Source organism: Hyla sarda, chromosome 10 (genome assembly GCF_029499605.1).
Source record: "Hyla sarda isolate aHylSar1 chromosome 10, aHylSar1.hap1, whole genome shotgun sequence".
NCBI lineage: Eukaryota > Metazoa > Chordata > Amphibia > Anura > Hylidae > Hyla > Hyla sarda.
Window position 1 is genome coordinate 4,928,319 of NC_079198.1, and position 12,729 is coordinate 4,941,047.

Consider the following 12,729-nt stretch of genomic DNA (forward strand, 5'->3'; position numbering starts at 1 on the left):
GAGCTGCACTACCTGAGCCACTTGTGGGGGTTATAGACTCCGTCTCATGCTACCACTAGAGTGAAAGCACCGCCAGCATTCAAAAGTGACCAAAACATCAGCCAGGAAGCATAGGAACTGAGAAGTGGTCTGTGGTCACCAGCAGCAGAACCACTCCTTTATTGGGGGTGTCTTGCTAATTGCCTATAATTTCCACGTGTTGTCTGTTCCATGTGAAATTGCTTGTCAATCAGTGTTCTTCCTGAGTGGACAGTGGGATCTCACACAAGTGTCAGTGACTTGGAGTTACATTGTGTTGGTCAAGTGTTCACTTTTTTGAGCAGTGTATATCAGTGATGTCATACAGGGGGAGGGGCTGTGATCACATATCATATTACTATTATATCAGTGATGTCATACAGGGGGCGGGGCTGTGATCACATGTCATATTACTATTATATTATATCAGTGATGTCATACAGGGGGCGGGGCTGTGATTACATGTCATTATATTACTATTATATCAGTGATGTCATACAGGGGGTGGGGCTGTGATCACATGTCATTATATTACTATTATATTATATCAGTGATGTCATACAGGGGGCGGGGCTGTGATCACATGTCATTATATTACTATTATATTATATCAGTGATGTCATACAGGGGGCGGGCTGTGATCACATATCATATTACTATTATATCAGTGATGTCATACAGGGGGCGGGGCTGTGATCACATGTCATTATATTACTATTATATTATATCAGTGATGTCATACAGGGGGCGGGGCTGTGATCACATGTCATTATATTACTATTATATTATATCAGTGATGTCATACAGGGGGCGGGGCTGTGATCACATATCATATTACTATTATATCAGTGATGTCATACAGGGGGCAGGGCTATGACTACTAGAGATGAGGGAAGTTATAGTAAATCGATTTGTCACAAACTTATCGGCTCGACAGTTGCTGACTTTATCGTGCATATATTGGTTTAGCTTTCAGGTGCTCCGGTGGCTGGAGACTCTCCTAGGACTGTATCCACTGGAGCACCTGAAGGCTGAACTAATGTATGCACGATAAAGTCAGCAACTGCCGAGCTGCGATGTTCGTGACGAATGGAATCAATGTACCTTCGCTCATGTCTAGTGACCACCTCTCAGACATGGTATAGGGACTGGTTATCAGCAGTAATACCTGAATACCTGTTCCTGCAGTATAAAGTGTGTTGATGATTTTAGCCTCGCATGACATTTGTTTATGGTGGTGATGGAATTGTCTATCTTTAATCCCCAGACATGTGCTAAGGCTTCTTATCAGAGTCAGAATCGGACTTAAAGGGGTTGTCCAGGATAAGAAAAATGTTGCTTCTTTCTTGTAAAAACAGCACCAGTCTTGTCCACAGGTTGCTTATGGTATTGCAGTTTAGCTCCATTAAAGTGAATGGGCCTGAGTTGCAGTATTACACGTGACCTGTCTTATCCTGGACAACCCCTTTAAGGGATAAAGCTTCCTCCAAAAGGTGGCATCAGAGAGCTGCTTTATATCCTTCTTCCCAGGAGGATTAGAATGGCCTAAAAGTCTCCACACATATTTATGGTGCCCTCCTCATTAGAACCATTAGCTCGTTGGTCACTAATAGACTGCAGTGATAATTAGGGCCCAGTATAGTAGACATCTCTATAGACTGCTCTGATGGATGGGGCCCAGTATAGTAGACATCTCTATAGACTGCTCTGATGATTGGGGCCCAGTATAGTAGACATCTCTATAGACTGCTCTGATGGATGGGGTCCAGTATTGTAGACATCTCTATAGACTGCAGTGATGATTGGGGCCCAGTATAGTAGACATCTCTATAGACTGCAGTGATAATTCGGGCCCAGTATAGTAGACTTCTCTATAGACTGCTCTGATGATTGGGGCCCAGTATAGTAAACATCTCTATAGACTGCAGTGATAATTAGGGCCCAGTATAGTAGACATCTCTATAGACTGCTCTGATGATTGGGGCCCAGTATAGTAAACATCTCTATAGACTGCTCTGATGGATGGGGTCCAGTATTGTAGACATCTCTATAGACTGCAGTGATGATTGGGGCCCAGTATAGTAGACATCTCTATAGACTGCAGTGATAATTCGGGCCCAGTATAGTTGACTTCTCTATAGACTGCTCTGATGATTGGGGCCCAGTATAGTAGACATCTCTATAGACTGCAGTGATAATTCGGGCCCAGTATAGTAGACTTCTCTATAGACTGCTCTGATGATTGGGGCCCAGTATAGTAGACATCTCTATAGACTGCTCTGATGATTGGGGCCCAGTATAGTAGACATCTCTATAGACTGCAGTGATAATTGGGGCCCAGTATAGTAGACATCTCTATAGACTGCTCTGATGGATGGGGTCCAGTATAGTAGACATCTCTATAGACTGCAGTGATAATTGGGGCCCAGTATAGTAGACATCTCTATAGACTGCTCTGATGGATGGGGCCCAGTATAGTAGACATCTCTATAGACTGCTCTGATGGATGGGGCCCAGTATAGTAGACATCTCTATAGACTGCTCTGATGGGGCCCAGTATAGTGGACATCTCTATAGACTGCTCTGATGGATGGGGCCCGGTATAGTAGACATCTCTATAGACTGTTCTGATGGATGGGGCCCAGTATAGTAGACATCTCTACAGACTGCTCTGATGGATGGGGCCCAGTATAGTAGACGTCTTCTAGTGATTGGTTGCACTCTTTTTCTCTAGACTTTCCAGTGTCTTTCATCTGTAAATCCCTTAAGCAGATCCACACCTTGTGAAATATTCATGGTTGATACTTGTGGTGAATCCCATTAGATTCTCATTATACGAATGTTGTGTTTCTGCATTATACAGAAGGATTGTACCCCCAGGGGCCACACAGTCTTCTGTAAATAAAGGTGCATGACTGCAAGATCCGGGGGTCATGTGAGATGGTGCCTCCTATGTGTACATGTGGATGATATACAAGGCGGTGATATGCTGGGGCTCTGGGTATATATAGTCCAGTCACTGTAGGGATGGTATTGGGCAGGTGATGGGCAGTACCTGGTTTCCTCCAGACATGATGCTGCCCCCACCATGATCACTGTAGGGATGGTATTGGGCAGGTGATGGGCAGTACCTGGTTTCCTCCAGACATGATGCTGCCCCCACCATGATCACTGTAGGGAGGGTATTGGGCAGGTGATGGGCAGTGCCTGGTTTCCTCCAGACATGATGCTGCCCCCACCATGATCACTGTAGGGAGGGTATTGGGCAGGTGATGGGCAGTGCCTGGTTTCCCCCAGACATGATGCTGCCCCCACCATGATCACTGTAGGGATGGTATTGGGCAGGTGATGGGCAGTGCCTGGTTTCCCCCAGACATGATGCTGCCCCCCCCCCCATGATCACTGTAGGGATGGTATTGGGCATGTGATGGGCAGTGCCTGGTCTCCTCCAGACATGATGCTGCCCCTACCATGATCACTGTAGGGATGGTATTGGGCAGGTGATGGGCAGTACCTGGTTTCCCCCAGACATGATGCTGCCCCCACCATGATCACTGTAGGGATGGTATTGGGCAGGTGATGGGCAGTACCTGGTTTCCCCCAGACATGATGCTGCCCCCACCATGATCACTGTAGGGAGGGTATTGGGCAGGTGATGGGCAGTGCCTGGTTTCCTCCAGACATGATGCTGCCCCCACCATGATCACTGTAGGGATGGTATTGGGCAGGTGATGGGCAGTGCCTGGTTTCCCCCAGACATGATGCTGCCCCCACCATGATCACTGTAGGGATGGTATTGGGCAGGTGATGGGCAGTGCCTGGTTTCCCCCAGACATGATGCTGCCCCCACCGTGATCACTGTAGGGATGGTATTGGACAGGTGATGGGCAGTGCCTGGTTTCCTCTATACATGATGCTGCCCCCACCATGATCACTGTAGGGATGGTATTGGGCAGGTGATGGGCAGTACTTGGTTTCCCCCAGACATGATGCTGCCCCCACCATGATCACTGTAGGGATGGTATTGGGCAGGTTATGGGCAGTGCCTGGTTTCCTCTATACATGATGCTGCCCCCAACATGATCACTGTAGGGATGGTATTGGGCAGGTGATGGGCAGTGCCTGGTTTCCCCCAGACATGATACTGCCCCCACCATGATCACTGTAGGGATGGTATTGGGCAGGTGATGGGCAGTACCTGGTTTCCCCCAGACATGATGCTGCCCCCACCATGATCACTGTAGGGATGGTATTGGGGCAGGTGATGGGCAGTGCCTGGTTTCCTCCAGACATGATGCTGCCCCCACCATGATCACTGTAGGGATGGTATTGGGCAGGTGATGGGCAGTGCCTGGTTTCCTCCAGACATGATGCTGCCCTACCACCATGATCACTGTAGGGATGGTATTGGGCAGGTGATGGGCAGTGCCTGGTTTCCTCTATACATGATGCTGCCCCCACCATGATCACTGTAGGGATGGTATTGAGCAGGTGATGGGCAGTACCTGGTTTCCTCCAGACATGATGCTGCCCTACCACCATGATCACTGTAGGGATGGTATTGGGCAGGTGATGGGCAGTACCTGGTTTCCCCCCAGACATGATGCTGCCCCCCATCATGATCACTGTAGGGATGGTATTGGGCAGGTGATGGGCAGTGCCTGGTTTCCTCTATACATGATGCTGCCCCCACCATGATCACTGTAGGGAGGGTATTGGGCAGGTGATGGGCAGTGCCTGGTTTCCCCCAGACATGATGCTGCCCCCACCATGATCACTGTAGGGATGGTATTGGGCAGGTGATGGGCAGTGCCTGGTTTCCCCCAGACATGATGCTGCCCCCACCATGATCACTGTAGGGATGGTATTGGGCAGGTGATGGGCAGTACCTGGTTTCCTCCAGACATGATGCTGCCCCCTCCATGATCACTGTAGGGATGGTATTGGGCAGGTGATGGGCAGTGCCTGGTTTCCTCCAGACATGATGCTGCCCCCACCATGATCACTGTAGGGATGGTATTGGGCAGGTGATGGGCAGTGCCTGGTTTCCTCTATACATGATGCTGCCCCCACCATGATCACTGTAGGGATGGTATTGGGCAGGTGATGGGCAGTACCTGGTTTCCCCCAGACATGATGCTGCCCCCACCATGATCACTGTAGGGATGGTATTGGGCAGGTGATGGGCAGTGCCTGGTTTCCCCCAGACATGATGCTGCCCCCACCATGATCACTGTAGGGATGGTATTGGGCAGGTGATGGGCAGTACCTGGTTTCCCCCAGACATGATGCTGCCCCCACCATGATCACTGTAGGGATGGTATTGGGCAGGTGATGGGCAGTGCCTGGTTTCCTCTATACATGATGCTGCCCCCACCATGATCACTGTAGGGAGGGTATTGGGCAGGTGATGGGCAGTGCCTGGTTTCCCCCAGACATGATGCTGCCCCCACCATGATCACTGTAGGGATGGTATTGGGCAGGTGATGGGCAGTGCCTGGTTTCCCCCAGACATGATGCTGCCCCCACCATGATCACTGTAGGGATGGTATTGGGCAGGTGATGGGCAGTGCCTGGTTTCCCCCAGACATGATGCTGCCCCCACCATGATCACTGTAGGGATGGTATTGGGCAGGTGATGGGCAGTACCTGGTTTCCCCCAGACATGATGCTGCCCCCACCATGATCACTGTAGGGATGGTATTGGGCAGGTGATGGGCAGTACCTGGTTTCCCCCAGACATGATGCTTACAATGGAGACCAGAGGGTTAAATCTTGCTTCTATCAGTCTGAATCTCCAGACATCTTCTATGTGTTATTCCTAAGAAGCTTCTTTCTGCCATAAAGCCCAGATTGTGGAGGCTGCATTGATGGTTCTGGACCTTCTAGAAGTTTCTCCCATCTGCTATAATTTTGTCATTATGGAACATTGAGGGCCGAATGATGGGGAAACAAAAGGGGCAACATAACAAAAAGTGAAAAAAGGAAAATGGTCTGAGGAGTTTCTATATCAGTGGTCTCAAACTGTGGCCCTGTGTCAGTGCTATGATGGGGGACTTGGGTATATATAGATGATATATGAGGTTGTGGGGTCTCCCGTAGACACTGGAGGGGGCTCTGTCAGACTTTTTTCTTGGTTCTTTCCTGGCGGGAATGGCGTGTGATTGCTGGTTGGGCAGGCGAGGGTTAAGTGCGAGCGGATTGTTTCTTCTGGAAATAACATGGTGTCTGCGTTATCCTGAGAAGCTCCGGCGTTATGACACCTCATCTCCGAGGCCGGGAGCTCAGGGGTCAATGTTACAAGGAGGTCAACACCACATGTGGGGTTAATGAGTTAATCCAGGAGCTGATGGACATATATATATGGTCCTGGAGATGGTCCTGTATATATGAGGAGCTGTATATATATAGAATGGGAGAGGAGATCCTGGAGATGGTCCTGTATATATGAGGAGCTGTGTGTGTGTGTATATATATATATATATATATATATATATACTGTGAGAGGAGATCCTGGAGATGGTCCTGTATATATGAGGAGCTGTGTGTGTGTGTATATATATATATATATATATATATATATATATATACTGTGAGAGGAGATCCTGGAGATGGTCCTGTATATATGAGGAGCTGTGTATATATATACTGTGAGAGGAGATCCAGGAGATGGTCCTGTATATATGAGGAGCTGTATATATATAGAATGTGAGAGGAGATCCTGGAGATGGTCCTGTATATATGAGGAGCTGTGTGTGTATATATATATATATATATATATATATATATATATATATATACTGTGAGAGGAGATCCTGGAGATGGTCCTGTATATATGAGGAGCTGTGTGTGTGTGTATATATATATATATATATATATATATATACTGTGAGAGGAGATCCTGGAGATGGTCCTGTATATATGAGGAGCTATATATATATATATATATATATACTGTGAGAGGAGATCCTGGAGATGGTCCTGTATATATGAGGAGCTGTGTATATATATATATATATATATATATATATATATATATACTGTGAGAGGAGATCCAGGAGATGGTCCTGTATATATGAGGAGCTGTGTGTGTGTATATATATATATATATATATATATATATATATATATATACTGTGAGAGGAGATCCTGGAGATGGTCCTGTATATATGAGGAGCTGTATGTGTGTATATATATATATATATATATATATATATATATATATATATATACACTGTGAGAGGAGATCCAGGAGATGGTCCTGTATATATGAGGAGCTGTGTGTGTATATATATATATACTGTGAGAGGAGATCCAGGAGATGGTCCTGTATATATGAGGAGCTGTGTGTGTGTGTATATATATATATATACTGTGAGAGGAGATCCTGGAGATGGTCCTGTATATATGAGGAGCTGTATATATATATACTGTGAGAGGAGATCCTGGAGATGGTCCTGTATATATGAGGAGCTGTGTATATATATATACTGTGAGAGGAGATCCTGGAGATGGTCCTGTATATATGAGGAGCTGTGTGTGTATATATAGACTGTGAGAGGAGATCCTGGAGATGGTCCTGTATATATGAGGAGCTGTGTGTGTATATATATATATACTGTGAGAGGAGATCCTGGAGATGGTCCTGTATATATGAGGAGCTGTGTATATATATATATATATATATATATATATATATACTGTGAGAGGAGATCCTGGAGATGGTCCTGTATATATGAGGAGCTGTGTATATATATATATATATATATATATATATATATACTGTGAGATGAGATCCTGGAGATGGTCCTGTATATATGAGGAGCTGTGTATATATATATATATATATATATACTGTGAGATGAGATCCTGGAGATGGTCCTGTATATATGAGGAGCTATATATATATATATATATATATATATATATATATATATATATACTGTGAGAGGAGATCCTGAAGATGTCCTGTATATATGAGGAGATATATATACTGTGAGAGGAGATCCTGGAGATGGTCCTGTATATATGAGGAGCTGTGTATATATATATATATATATATATATATATACTGTGAGAGGAGATCCTGGAGATGGTCCTGTATATATGAGGAGCTATATATATATATATATATATATATATATATATATATATATATATATATATATATACTGTGAGAGGAGATCCTGAAGATGTCCTGTATATATGAGGAGCTGTATGTGTATATATATATATACTGTGAGAGGAGATCCAGGAGATGTCCTGTATATATGAGGAGCTGTATGTGTATATATATATATATACTGTGAGAGGAGATCCAGGAGATGTCCTGTATATATGAGGAGCTGTGTATATATATATATATACTGTGAGAGGAGATCCAGGAGATGGTCCTGTATATATGAGGAGCTGTGTGTATGTGTATATATATATACTGTGAGAGGAGATCCAGGAGATGGTCCTGTATATATGAGGAGCTGTGTATATATATATATATATATATATATATATATATATATATATATATATACTGTGAGAGGAGATCCTGGAGATGGTCCTGTATATATGAGGAGCTGTGTATATATATATATATATATACTGTGAGATGAGATCCTGGAGATGGTCCTGTATATATGAGGAGCTATATATATATATATATATATATATATATATACTGTGAGAGGAGATCCTGAAGATGTCCTGTATATATGAGGAGCTGTATGTGTATATATATATATACTGTGAGAGGAGATCCAGGAGATGTCCTGTATATATGAGGAGCTGTATGTGTATATATATATATATACTGTGAGAGGAGATCCAGGAGATGTCCTGTATATATGAGGAGCTGTGTATATATATATATATATATATATACTGTGAGAGGAGATCCTGGAGATGGTCCTGTATATATGAGGAGCTGTGTATATATATATATATATATATATATATATATACTGTGAGAGGAGATCCTGGAGATGGTCCTGTATATATGAGGAGCTGTGTATATATATATATATATATACTGTGAGAGGAGATCCTGAGGATGTCCTGTATATATGAGGAGCTGTATACATAGTTTACTCAGTCTCTATCTGGGTTGTCCTTGTTCCATCCTTGTTGTTTGGCTCGGTTTTAGTTTGCAGATATTGGGGTACAGTTGGCAGCCATCCTCCTCCTCTGAGCCCTTGGGTGGCACGGTGAGGTTTGTTGGCATGGCTTCTATGCTGTAAAATGTTTTGTCTGCTCCCTGGTGCCCTCGCTCCGCTCCCCAGGGTTGGCAGCAAAACAAACACAGGTAGATAACAAGGTGTAGAGGACTGGCGCAGAGGCTGGGAGGTTGGCAGCGCAGGTCAGTGCCCCTTATACAGTGTTCTCTATAGGCGGTGGCCACTGCGGTTTCTTCCGTAGTCTCGGCTCCAGGTAGTTTTAGCGTTATGTACTTTTATTTGCACTGCACCCACACTTGCTCTAGATGGCGCCCTACAGACGTCAGTACCTTGTGAGAGAGGTCGTATGTACCGGCTGTCCCTGCTTTCTTGATCGCCGCCATCTCTTCGTCCCGTATCGTCGCCTCCTCTTCTTATCCTCCTTGTTCCTGCAGAATTTCTTGTATTATTTCAGTGGTCTCAAAGTGTGGCCCTCCAGGTGTGGCAAAACTTCAACTCCCAGCATGCCCGGACAGCCAACGGCTGTCCGGGCATGCTGGGAGTTGAAGTTTTGCAACATCTGGAGGACTGCAGGTTGAAAACCACTGCACAAAGGCCCTGATTTACATTTCAGGGACAGAATGGATCCTCTGGAGAAGGCAGACAGGCTTTAGGCTGTCCATGCATGTTGGGAGTTGAAGTTTTGCAACATCTGGAGGACTGCAGGTTGAAAACCACTGCACAAAGGCCATGATTTACATTTCAGGGACAGAATGGATCCTCTGGAGAAGGCAGACAGGCTTTAGGCTGTCCATGCATGTTGCACCACTGTATTATTTTATCTTTGCCTTCCGTGTGCCCCAGTGTACCTCTCCCGACTTAGTGATCCGGGGGTCCTTCAGCTACAAGTTACCCCCCTGCCCCTTCAGGTTTCATGAGTTAATGCCCCCTGGGCAGATGCTACATGAACCCCTGATCTGACCTTTGGAGACCTGGTCCTTGGCAGGCGTTTGATGCCCATGTTGGCTCTGACAATATTTGCCATTGAAGATTTTCCTGTGCAGGAAATCTGCAGCCTCCAGTCTGCATGTAGCAGAGCTCAGCGTGTACGGCCTCACGCTGCCTCGTACTTTGCATGTGGAGGTTTATTTACCAAGGGAACCAATATCCGGGAAAAGGTAAATACACAAATCAGCAGCAGAATCTGTGGCCTCAAGACGGAGGCTGCCAGCTCCACCTATGCCCGGAGGCTCCGTCACTGGAGAGCGCAGGAAATATGCAGCCCCCATGACAGGAGAGAGTGTGAGACGTGCAGCCCCCATGACAGGAGAGAGTGTGAGACGTGCAGCCCCCATGACAGGAGAGAGTGTGAGACCTGCAGCCCCCATCACAGGACGGAGTGAGAGACGTGCAGCCCCCATCATAAGGGAGAGTGTGAGACGTGCAGCCCCCATCATAAGGGAGTGAGACATGCAGCCCCCAGCACAGGACTGAGTGTGAGACGTGCATCCCCCAGCACAGGACTGAGTGTGAGACGTGCATCCCCCATCACAGGACTGAGTGTGAGACGTGCAGCCCCCATGACAGGAGAGAGTGTGAGACGTGCAGCCCCCATCACAGGACGGAGTGTGAGACATGCAGCCCCCATCACAGGACGGAGTGTGAGACTTGCAGCCCCCATCACAGGACATAGTGTGAGACGTGCAGCCCCCATCACAGGAGAGAGTGGTGTGTACAACCCCCATCACGGGAGAGAGCGGTGTGTACAACCCCCATCACGGGAGAGAGCGGTGTGTACAACCCCCATCACGGGAGAGAGCGGTGTGTACAACCCCCATCACGGGAGAGAGCGGTGTGTACAACCCCCATCACGGGAGAGAGCGGTGTGTACAACCCCCATCACGGGAGAGAGCGGTGTGTACAACCCCCATCACGGGAGAGAGCGGTGTGTACAACCCCCATCACGGGAGAGAGCGGTGTGTACAACCCCCATCACGGGAGAGAGCGGTGTGTACAACCCCCATCACGGGAGAGAGCGGTGTGTACAACCCCCATCACGGGAGAGAGAGGTGTGTACAACCCCCATCACGGGAGAGAGCGGTGTGTACAACCCCCATCACGGGAGAGAGCGGTGTGTACAACCCCCATCACGGGAGAGAGCGGTGTGTACAACCCCCATCACGGGAGAGAGCGGTGTGTACAACCCCCATCACGGGAGAGAGCGGTGTGTACAACCCCCATCACGGGAGAGAGCGGTGTGTACAACCCCCATCACGGGAGAGGGCGGTGTGTACAACCCCCATCACGGGAGAGGGCGGTGTGTACAACCCCCATCACGGGAGAGGGCGGTGTGTACAACCCCCATCACGGGAGAGGGCGGTGTGTACAACCCCCATCACGGGAGAGGGCGGTGTGTACAACCCCCATCACGGGAGAGAGCGGTGTGTACAACCCCCATCACGGGAGAGGGCGGTGTGTACAACCCCCATCACGGGAGAGGGCGGTGTGTACAACCCCCATCACGGGAGAGGGCGGTGTGTACAACCCCCATCACGGGAGAGGGAGGTGTGTACAACCCCCATGACGGGAGAGAGTGGTGTGTACAACCCCCATCACGGGAGAGGGCGGTGTGTACAACCCCCATCACAGGAGAGAGCGGTGTGTACAACCCCCATCACAGGAGAGAGCGGTGTGTACAACCCCCATCACGGGAGAGAGCGGTGTGTACAACCCCCATCACGGGAGAGGGCGGTGTGTACAACCCCCATCACAGGAGAGAGCGGTGTGTACAACCCCCATCACGGGAGAGGGCGGTGTGTACAACCCCCATCACGGGAGAGGGCGGTGTGTACAACCCCCATCACGGGAGAGGGCGGTGTGTACAACCCCCATCACGGGAGAGGGCGGTGTGTACAACCCCCATCACGGGAGAGGGCGGTGTGTACAACCCCCATCACAGGAGAGAGCGGTGTGTACAACCCCCATCACAGGAGAGACATAGCTTGGTACACACATCCCGGTTGGTTGTAGCCCCCTGAAGTATTTATTACTGGACCCGCTGGAGGCCTATAGTGATTCGCCATATAATGTGGAGGACAGAGGAGGCGGGGCACGTTGTATTGAGTCCCCTCCTCTCGGGGGCACATACTTTTGAGGCTGTCTGCAGGATAAGTTGTTGCTGGCTCAGGTGTAATCTAATCTCAGGTAACACTTCCCGGCTGTCACATATTACAGGAGTGAGCAGGATGTGTGTATCCTGGTGCGGCCGCGCGGCCCAGATCCCAGAACAGGGTTAACCCTGCAGGTGCCGCACCCGCTCCTCATCTAACTGTGAATATAATAAGTTGTGACACTCTTGGTGGGCTGTCACATCCTTGGTGGGCTGTCACATCCTTTGGGGGGCTATCACATCCTTGGGGGCTGTCACGTCCTTGCGGGGCTGTCACATCCTTTGGGAGCTGTCACAGCCTTGGGAGCTGTCACAGCCTTGGGAGCTGTCACATCCTTTAGGGGCTGTCACATCCTTTGGAAGCTGTCACATCCTTTGGGGGCTGTCACATCC

At 48.0% G+C, this 12,729-nt stretch overlaps 1 protein-coding gene across 10 annotated transcripts in view; it reads left to right on the forward strand.

Annotated features, from left to right (window-relative positions):
- RAP1GAP (RAP1 GTPase activating protein) overlaps nt 1-12,729 on the forward strand; it is a 140,616-nt gene that overhangs the window by 47,243 nt on the left and 80,644 nt on the right. The gene's annotated exons all lie outside the window — the stretch shown is intronic.